The following is a 10,685-nucleotide window of genomic DNA, read 5'->3' on the forward strand; positions in this document are numbered from 1 at the left end:
GTTGACATTAGGTGAGAGGCTGGTGTGACGCAAATCTCCCTCCTTTCTCCTGATTCAGTACCATCTTTCATTGGTGAACAACAGCAGTGTCATCAACAAAATTAATTCTGGCTGGTTTTGGACAACGGCACTTAGTCTCAGAGAGAGAAAGGGCGAGTCAAATAAATAGATAGATAGATAGATAGATAGATAGATAGATAGATAGATAAATTTTATTTTATTTTATTAACTTTACTCCAAGCTACTATTATAAATGCATATCATTTTACTTTTCCTCTCTGATATCACAGACACTGAGGTCGCAGGTAATGGCAGTGCCTGGAACAGAGAGTGGAGAGCCTCCGCTTTTCTTGAGTCATAGCGACTTTCTATCTCTTGCATTCCTCGGCTCCGGAGGTCGATCATAGCCCGATTATATTCAGAGTTTGGTGATCTATCGAGAAAGTTAATCTGCAAATGTATTAGTGAGAGGGCTAGTGTATCCAGGGGAAAACTACTTGTGACACAGGAGACAATATTTCCTGGCAACAGTGACGGATGGAAATTCAGCAAAAGAAAAACATTTAATTTGCAGGCACGGTAAGTTAAATGTGTGAACGTCTATCTGCCGTGACTCGGATTCGAACCGAGGTTGCTGCGGCCACAACGCAGAGTACTAACCACTATACGATCACGGCTACACACTTCAGTTGTGCGGTTTCTGTTGTCAAAACTTCTGGCACCGTTGCGACTCAGTCAATGGCTGTCACTGCCTTACGGCTCTTCTGCAGAGACATATGCATAAAGTACTGAACGTACTCAGCAGGCCAGCCACTATTGTGACAGGAGAAAAATGGTCTACATTTCATGTACGTGATCTACCCGCAGAGCTGAGAAAGTGACAAAAGAAGTGTGTGAAGATGAGGTGAGATGACACTGATAGAGAGAAAAAAAACAGAGTGGCCATGAGAAAATAAAGCAAGCTGCTGGACGAATTGTGTAAGACTGCAGTCAATGGAAAGGCAGAGTTTTTTTTTCCATATCATGTCTGGGGCCATGAGAATCACCTTTCAACAAAAAAGGTTAATGAGTTATTGGAAGTAGTTAGTGGGAAAGAACAGGAGCTGAAGAACGTAGACAAGAGAAAGTTGGATGTGCTGAATACAATCAAGGAGAAGTATTTCTGTTGCAGTGGAAGGCAATGCTCACAGGGGTTGGAGACACCGGCGGGTAAGGGTAATGAGGATCTAATTAGGAAACAGATGGAAACCTGAGGCTGGTATGGAGAGCTGGGATCAAGGCAAAGCCTCACGACTGGGACAATAGAATGAAGAGAGCAATTCTGAGTGTAAACAAGTAGATAATACGTAACTTCGGCAGGCAATATAAATAACACTCCTAGGAGGTTCTATTCGTAAATTAAACGAGAAGAGATTATCAGTGCAAGAATATTTCCAATTGAGGACTAATGGTGACCTCTATATATGGAGCCATAGGAGATAAGTGAGGGATTCAAGTTTCGTCTGTGTTCAACTGTATGAAAGTCATCGACAAAAACAAGAATGTAGGGAATAGAGCAGTGATGTGGTAGAGTGAGGGTTGATGTCAAGACGTGTATAAAATTATAAGGGACACAGGCAGTAGGAACTGTATTTTGTCCAGGATTGTAAATCAAAAACTGGAGGACACACCTTTCTAACGCTGGTACTAAAGGGTGGATAAGTACATGAGGGTCAACTTTTATACAGGTGGTTGTAAAGTCGTGGATCAACTTCCAGAGACAGGTACATTATTTACATAGAAGTAGCATTGAACATGTGAGGCGAATGGAGGAAAGTTTACGGGAGAGGTCTGTAACGTAAAGTTCTGACATATTTACTGATCGTTAATTGTACCGTTCGAAGGATGGAAAAGAGGTTGTGTGACTGCATCCAGTAGCTCCCCCGCCCCCCCAGCAGTCTTTTGTTTTACTTTGTTCTTTGCAGATGTGTTAAATTATTATCAGACCGTTTATTTAAAGTTTTGCAGCTACGTGCAAAGGTTCTGAAGGAACCAAAGTACAAGCATAGGTTTTTGCTTGACTTCTCTGTGTTTGCTTCTTTATCTGTTTTCAATTAAATTGGTTTTAGAGAGAGACACTGGCCTCGTGGAATCCGTGTTAATGTGGTGAAAATCTGTTCCTCTTTGTTTCGGATATGAGATGTCTACATTTCCAAGGGAAATGGAAATTTGAGGGAATTGTTTATTGGTGGATATATATCAAAAGACTGGAAGATTTGGGAAGCAATCTTAAAAGTTGCTGTTTTCGCTAACAAGATTGACCTTTGTCTAAGTACCCAAAGTTTAGCCTGGAGACAGTCCGTGTGTGTCTTTCTACTTTGCAGAATGGCAACGTGGTGGATGCTGACGGCAACAATGATGGCGCTGAGTTATAGCGGGTAGCCCTATAACACGTTCCTGTGGATGTCGTTTGAGTATGCAAATAGGACCAACGTGTCATATTATCCGATTTGTACCCCTAACCACGCCGCAAAATGGATACAATTAATACCAAACTCTTTCAATGACGACTGTCGGGGACACTTATCCAGCTTGTTAAATTTAGGCATTGTGTTGTGACGGAAGCCGGAAGGGAGTACGCTTAATAGTATAGTATAAAAATTCAGAATCAGTGACATTCCTCCACCCCCCCCCCCCCACGTTGGAGTAGGTGTTTATGAGCTAGCACTTCCCCACGTACGATTTGTTTTACCCAAAGGTCTGGAATCTGAAAATGATTCCCCAGCGCACAGGGAAGGGACAGGATTGTCGGCGTAGGTGCCATGATAGTAACACGTCCATTCATTCAGAGAGACACAGCAAGTCTGAGCAAGAGCGATATGCAGGGAATACTGTGTACACGCTGAATGGCGCCGTGAATGTGGCACTCTGCACTCTCTGAATGGCACTTACTTGATGTGCGGCTTCCCATGGCTGCAGATGTCTGGGCTCCGTGAAACCGTAAATACTCCATCTCCATGCCCTGGATGAGCACCTGTCCGTGTTGTTCGGCGGAATGTGAGGGCTATCACAGGGGCAGAAATGATTTGGATGATAACCTTTCCCCAGTTTAGTAAAGCCAAGCTGTCTTGTGAACTGATATGTATGACCTCCGTGATGGAAGCGCCATCAATCTCAAATACACGAAGAATGTGCTAAGCCAAATATCGGGCGAATTGATAGCTATTCGAGTTGTTACCTTGCAGTATCGGTGGACCTTACATTTTCTTCTTCCATAGAAGGGTGTCAGTTGTGCTGTTACCTGCATTCCCGACGAATTGGAAAGCATTACGCACATGTCCGATCACTTCCGACTGTCAGCAGATGCGGCAAAGTAGTGGGGCCGGTTCCGTTGCTATTACATTCCGGAGGGAAACTGGTAGCTCTTTGAAGCGCTAAGTGGTTCAAAGTGCAAACGGACTCGTTTAAGGGTGTGATCTACAAAGTACAACGGAAGTTAGAAAATGTATGACAAAAGGGCAAAGTTATAGGAGTCATGGGGACTTCAATATGTAAGTAGATTAGGAAAATCTGGTTGTCCCAGGAGCAGAAAGATTCTAGAATGCCTACGAGATGGCTTTTTCGAGCAGATCATTGTTGATATTGCAAATGTACCAGCTATTCTTGATTGGAAGTTGTACAATGAACCAGAACTGGTTAGAGACCTTAAGATAAAATAAACCTTAAAGGAAAGTGATCATTATTTGATCGAGTTCAGCTTGAAATTTGAGAAGGAGAAGCAAGCCTCAGATGTAACAGTATTATAGTGGAGTAAGGGAAATTACAGAGGCATGAGATGGCCAGAATTGATTGGAAGGAAACACTGGCAGGAATGACGACAAAACAGTAATGGCTGGAATTTCAGGGAAGTAACTCAAAAGGCACTAGATATACACCACCCAACGAGGAAGAAGTATTCTAAAGGAAAGATGACACAACATGGTTAACAAGAGAAGCCAAAGTCAAAGAGAGGGCATATAAAAGAGGTAAAGTAGTGTGATGTTATAAGATTGGGAAGCTCTTAAAACCAAGAGAAGGGAACTTAAAAAAGTCATTAAAAAGCTAAAGATGGAATATGAAAGTAGGCGAGCCAATAACATTGAACAGGATACCAAAAATTTTTCTTCAGAAGCATAAAGTGTAAAAGAGAGGCAAAAGCAGAAAGTGATGCTGGAAAGGTAGTAATGGGGAACAATGGCATGCTGAACGAATTGAACAAGTAATTTTCGTCAGTCTTCACTGTGGGTGACGTTAGCAGTATTGCAGACTTTCCAAGTCTCAGGGGCCATGACGTTCTGGGGGAACAGAAAGGTATGAAGGTAGATAAGCCAACTGGACCAGATGGTGTACTCAATAGAGGTGGCAGAAGAGATCGTGGAGGCGTTAGTGACGATCTTTTTAAGAATCACCAGATTCTGGAATGGTTCCAGAAAACTAGAAAATTGCAAATGTCATTCCGCTTTTCAAAGAGGGAAAGAGGCAGAAGAAAGGAAACTATAGGCCAGTTAGTCACACCTCAGTAGCTAGAAAGATGTTCGAGTCGATTGTTAAAGATGAGGTCACAGGGTACTTGGAGGTACAGGATAAGCTGCAATTAGCATGGTTTCCACAAGGGAAATTCTTGCCTGATAAATCTGTTGGAATTCCTTGAAAATGCAGCAAGCAGGACAGATAAAGGAGGATCGAGTAATGTTGTGTATTTGGATTTTCAGAAAGTCGTTGACAGGGTGCCGCACATGAGGCTGCTTGAAAAGCTACGAGTGCATGTCATTGAAGAAAAGATTTTACATACATAAAGCAGTGGCTTATTGGCAGGAGGCAGAGAGTGGGAATAAAGGGAGCATTTTCTGGTTGGCTGCTGATGATTAGTAGTGATCCGTAGGGTCTCAGTGGGGACCAATTCTTTTTAAGTCATATGTCAATGATTCCGATAGCGGAATTGACGGCTTTGTTGCAAAGCTTGCAAACGATATCAAGATACATGGAGGGTTAGATAATTTTGAGGAATTAGAGAGGCTACAGAAGGACTTGGATAGATTCGCAGAATGTGCAATGAAATGGCAAATGAAATACAGTGTCATAACGTGTATAGTCATGCACTTTGGCGGAAGAAATAAAAGGGCTGATTAGTTTTAAATGGAGAAAATACAAAGAAAACTGAGGCGCAAAGGCAAATACGATGCTTTCATTTATTTCGAGGATTACAATATAAAAGCAAGAATGTAATTTTGAGACGTTATAAAGCACTGGTGAGAACTAACGGAGCATTGTGAGCAGTTCTGGGACCCTCATCTGAGAAAGGGCGTGTTGAAACTAGAGAGGTTTCAAAGGAGGTTTACGAAAATGATTCCATAATTGAATGGCCTGTCATATGAAGAGAGCTTGATGGCACTAGGCCTGTATTCAATGGAATTCAGAGAAATGAGGCGTGGCCTCATTGGACCCTATCGAATGGTTAGAAACCTTGATGGTGTGAATGTTTCCTTTGGTGGGAGAATAGAAAGATGTCTTTTTTAAAATGGAGATAAGGTGAAATTTATTTTGGTAGAGAGTGGTGAACCTGTGGAATTATTTTCCACAAACAGGTTTGGAGGACAAGCCTTTATGTACATTTAAGGCAGAAGTTGATAGATACTTAATTGGTCAGGGCATGACAGGGAGAAAGTGGAAGATTAGGGCTGAGAGGAAACTTAGATCAGCTAAGGAGGACAGACTGGACAGACTATGTGGCCTAATTCTGCGCCTATATCTTATAGCCTTATGTTATTCTGTTTCATGATGTTCTCACAGAGTGGGGTATGTTCCCATTGGTGAATGCTGAAGTCCAGTATACATTACAGACATCACTACATCATTCGTCACCAGACATATATATCCACTTCTATCCCTGATCGGTTGTACCCTCAATCTAATCATCCTGCTGGTGTTCACATGCGTGCAGAATGCCTTTGGGGTTTCCTACGTCCTACTGGCCAAGTCGCTTTCAAGTCGCTCAATGTTCCTGATTTCATTCTTCAGCTCCTTACTCGCTACCTGATACTCTCAAAAAGCTTCTCTGATCCTTGCTTCCTAAACTCTGAAAAAGCTCCTTTCCTTTTTTAACTGGATGTTTCACATCTCTTGCAACCATGTTTCCTTCACCTTACCAATTTTCTTTGCCTCGCTGATGCAAATCTATGCATAACCCCATGCAAATGCTCCCACAGAAAACTCTGCATTTCCATTATCCATTTCCCTGTGTACATCCGTTCCCGGCTTATGCTACTGAGTTCATTTCTAATAGTAGCATTATTTCCCTCCACTAAATAAATGTTTGTCATACCGTCTGGTGCTATCCTTGCCTTTGTTCACGGTAAAGATCAAGAATTTGTTGTCACTGTCTTTGGAATACTCACCAACCGAGATATCTAACATGTGGCCTGGTTTATTGTTTAGTACTAGATCCAGTACCTCCTCTCCTCTCTCACTGTTTCAAAATATTATGTCAGGAATCCTTCTGATACAACTTAATAAATTCCACCCACCTGAACCTTTTGCAAAGGATGTCCGGATCAAAATTAGGGAATACATTTACGGCAAATAGCATATAACTTTGCACCTTTACGAGATCTGTTGCCAGATATGTTCCTCTGTGTCTCTGTTGCTGTTGTGAGTTGTATAAAAAACTCTCAATCGGGTGATTGTTCCCGTCCAGTTTCTGACATCCACCCACACAACGTCTTCCCTTTCTGTAGCAGTGCTACTATTCCTGATTTGCAATCCCTCTCCTGTACCTTGTTCCTGTCACATTTGTATAGTATCCCTGCCCCCAATTTACCCCTTTCACATAGGGTGAACCGCTGTCGCCAATGCAATGCAATGCTTCGATGTGAAGTACGGTGTAATGCCCCCATTGTACACGCTCGCAACACAAACACTGTATCAGACAATACACCAAAGAGGAGAAAATAATTACAACTTTATAGTTATTTCTTAGTGATGGGTTGGTAGAAACCGATAACTTAAGGCGCCAAATCAGTACGTTCATCAGTTTGTGAGCATAATATTTGAATACGTTGGAGCTCACGCCTCCGGTTCCATCCACAGCGACGTTCCGAGCCTTCGGCCACGGTCAGAACCGCCGACGTCTAGTATCCGACGCCCTGGAACCGTTGCCTGCTCCTCACACGCCCGTCCTCCTCACTCTCCTCCCAAAAAAGACGGCGAACTCCCGCTCAGCTCACACATACAAGATAGCATACCAATTCTCCATTGGTTGGTTCCCCACCTACCTGTAGTTATAACCCAAACATTCCAGCTACAGGAACCCATTACTGCATTAAGTAACATTGAAAAGAAACTATTTCATTATAACAACACAGAGAAGCCATTTTGTTAGCCTGAACAGTTAACACCACTGTTAATGGTACTGAGAGCCCTACATTTGAAGTATCTAATCCTCGTAACACACCGCTGCCTGTCCTACTCTCGTCACAGGCTAATCACCGCAATAGCTACAAAATCGCAATTCCCTGCAATGACTCAGGCTAAGTTCGTCACACATGTTTATTATACTTTGTTGCATTGAAATTGACACACTTCAACCCACCCCACTGACGACAATTTGGCCCTATCAACTCGATATTTTTCCTCACACTTTCTATCTATACTGTATCTATCTGCATACCAATTACCTCATCGTCTGACGTATCACACAGGTTCTACCTCCCTGCAAAACTATCTTAATCTATCGGCAACTGCTCTTGCAAATCTGTCACACAGTTATTTTCCCGATAACTTCCCGGGGTCAAGGGATATGGGGAGAGGGCAGGAACGGGGTACTGATTGTGTATGATCAGCCATGATCACAGTGAATGGCGGTGCTGGCTAGAAGGGCCGAATGGCCTACTCCTGCACCTACTGTCTATTGTCTATTGTCCTGTCTTATTTTCAGAATCGGAATCTGAATTAATCTTACTATCACTGACGTATGTTGTGAAATGTAATTTATTGCAACAGTAGTACAGTACGACCAATGATCAGGTTGAATGTATAATTAAGGAAGTAGTGCACAAAAAAGAGCAAACGTAGAAACAATAGTGAGGTAGGGTACATGGGTTATTCGTCTATTCAGAAATCTGATATCGGAGAGGAAGCAGCTACTCCAGGAACTTTGAGAACACGTCTTTAGGCTCTGTACCTCTTCCGGCAATGAGACAACGAGGAAGGGCATGTCGGGTGATTCTTTTAGTAAATGCCATAGGTTCCCAGAAGAGAACTCAATGATACACAAAACTATAAAACTGCGCATTCTATCAATGCCAGACATGCGTTCATCTGCCAATATATCCTATTCTTATCATCACTGACAGTGGTACAGGAAGAAAACCAGGGCTTTATATTCTTAACGTCTTGCCTTTCATATTCCTACTTAGCTTTCGATATTCAATCCTCAGGCCCTAATCACCTATGTCGTTGGTAACAATATGTATCAGGACTGCAGGTTCTTCACCCCTTGTAAAATGCTGTGGACCTAATCTCAGATGCCCTTGACAGCGCCTGAGAAACAACATAGCATCCCACTGCCTCCTTCACAGCCACTGTCTGCTGCTCTAACTATTGAATCCCATGTTAGCACTACATTTCTCTTCTCCACCACTTCCTTTCTGAACCGCTGTGCCAGAGACCTGGCCACTGCGCCAGTCCCGTGGTAGATTATCTCCATAATTCTATCCAAAGCAGCATAACTGTTTTTGAGTGAAACGGCGACAAGCTGACTCTGCATCGTCGGCCTATTACCTTCCACTCTCCTAGAAGTTACCCAGTTATTCGGGTCCTGCATCTGAAAAGTAAGTACCCCCAGTAGTTCTTACCTACAGCTCTCTGGTTCTTCTTCATAAACATCTCCAGTTTCCTCACAGTGTCTAACGGAGCTGCAGGTGCATGCACTAGGTCTCGCTGTACTCCCAGTTTTCACATGACGCCATTAACCCTGAAAACATTCTCACTACAGCAGCTAGGCATGATTAGACAAGGAAAGATAATGACTTTCCAAAAACATCCTTCACACTATTCTAGTCGATGCCTCTTGAGTCAACGGCACTCTGACTCTGTCCACTAGCACAATGACCACTGCACTTATACCTCACTTGCTTAAATCCAAATTTCAAACATTTGCTTAGTTCGGTAAATCAGGTCCTACGGCAACATCTAAAGGGATATTCGTACAGCAAAATAAGTCCTAGACCTAAGGCGCTGGAACACAAGACACCAAAATGGTCACTTTGGAGGATCTTACATCTCGAGAGTAGCAAGGGAAATGTTCAGCACTAATGTACATCAACTCAGAAATATTGACTGTTTATTTAGTGAGATTATCGGATGCCCAACCAAATAAATTAAAATAATTCACATTACATCATTAATGTAGTTAGAGTTGCAAAATATTCGTGTATTAACATATAAATTCACATAATTAAAACAAAGCCTCTAAGGCTTTACCTGGCCCTAACTCTACGCTGCTTACAACCTATAACCCCTGTAGGCAGCCAAGAATTCCACTTACTCTGCAGTGATCTCTTATACGAACTTCATCTGCATTGCCACACCACTGGCAGAAACCTGCACCTAGTTAAGTATGACGGTTTTGACATGTCGCTATGGTCTAAAGCATGCTGCAGCTCCAAGAATTATGAAGTGCCAATAGGGCCATTAACGAATATCGGCAGATATTTTAAGACTTTTTTCAGAGTGCACGCTAGCACCAAACATTCTACGTAGAAGCAGTTACTATCGATGCAATGCTCCTCAGACAGGATGAAGAGGTCAATACTCCCCAATGCCATTAGGCTTTACAATTCTACCGCCAGGACTTAAGAACTTTTTAAAAGCTATTATTAATGCTTTTTGAGATAGTGATTTAGATGCATATCATATTTTTTTTTACTGAGTTAAGTATTGTATGTAATTAGTTTTGCTACAACAAGTGTATGGGACATTGGAAAAAAAGTTGAATTTCCCCATGGGGATGAATAAAGTATCTATCTATCTATCTATCTGAATAAAACGACCATAGTCGGTAAGGATGAGAAAGGCCAAATAATATGCTTCCGTTCTGTATTAATCTGTCTAAGAACAATTGCTGAGGATTTTCAGTTTCTTTTAGTTTCTACTGCGAAGGATTTTACACGAATTAAAACAATCCCCAGGTCTCGATTGAATTTCAAGTTACAAATTTCAATTGATGTCGAAAAGGTGTTTTGAGAGACTAAGTACAATGTCCTGGAAGAGCATAAAAATTTCATCAACATCCATCATTCTCAATCCTGAGGACAGTACAGCGAAACTAAAAAAAAATGAGATTTTTCCTCAGTCCATATTCATGTGTACGTGTTTGACAGAGTTACTGCTTTGGAGGGGAGCATTGAAAAGGGCATGAGGTTCGGTACAGTAGCATTAACTGTTGCAGGTTAAGAAGTAAAGGTGGGCACACTTCTTTGCAGTCTCTGTGGTCACGGAGCATCCCTCCACTGAATGAGATCCTGTGCATCCTTATTGCGTAGCCCTCGAGCTACCTTGAAAGATTTCTCAGCCTGCATGAGCCCGCATGAACCTTTCACAGATATGGCGATGAATGTTTCGTCCGCTGTTCCACGAACACACAAGAAATCTGCTGTTCAAATTTGTGA

At 42.2% G+C, this 10,685-nt stretch overlaps 1 non-coding gene across 1 annotated transcript; it reads right to left on the bottom strand.

Annotated features, from left to right (window-relative positions):
- Nucleotides 1–605: 605 nt before the first annotated feature.
- trnah-gug (transfer RNA histidin (anticodon GUG)) lies at nt 606–677 on the bottom strand. Its single transcript has one exon. It is a non-coding gene; the product is annotated as a tRNA-His (tRNA).
- Between the last annotated feature and the right edge of the window lie 10,008 nt (nt 678–10,685).

The sequence above is a fragment of the Hemitrygon akajei genome, chromosome 8, assembly GCF_048418815.1.
Source record: "Hemitrygon akajei chromosome 8, sHemAka1.3, whole genome shotgun sequence".
In the NCBI taxonomy this organism is placed as follows: domain Eukaryota; kingdom Metazoa; phylum Chordata; class Chondrichthyes; order Myliobatiformes; family Dasyatidae; genus Hemitrygon; species Hemitrygon akajei.